We start from the raw sequence: 443 nt of genomic DNA, 5'->3' as shown, positions 1-443 counted from the left end.
CAAGTCGAGGAGAAAACTTGAATATACGTGTAAAATGCTAACAGTTTGGTGCCTTTTTTTTACTATTAGGCTTTTGCTTTGTTTCCTCAGAAAAAAATACTATTCATTTTTGTGTGTGTGTGTTTTGTTTTGTTTTAATTTGAAGGTTAAATTTCTCCACTTTACTTTTATGGGTTGCTGAATAACATGAAGTTCACAGAAAAAGAAAATGAAGAAATAGCAAAGGAGATTTTGGTAATTGTTGGACAACTAGGAAAGAAACGGAGCGGAAACAAAACGTGGCATTTACAGGTGAAAGAAAAATTACTTGAGCAGATGTGATAGAAAAAAATAAAAGAAGAACGAGGATAAAATAAGATAAAAAAAATGTCATCACTACCACTATCATCGACATATCTTAATCGCCATCTTCACTTCTTCACTTGAATTCCCTTAATTGGAAC

This window comes from Penaeus monodon, chromosome 29 (assembly GCF_015228065.2).
Source record: "Penaeus monodon isolate SGIC_2016 chromosome 29, NSTDA_Pmon_1, whole genome shotgun sequence".
In the NCBI taxonomy this organism is placed as follows: Eukaryota; Metazoa; Arthropoda; class Malacostraca; order Decapoda; family Penaeidae; genus Penaeus; species Penaeus monodon.
This window is presented reverse-complemented; position numbering follows the sequence as displayed.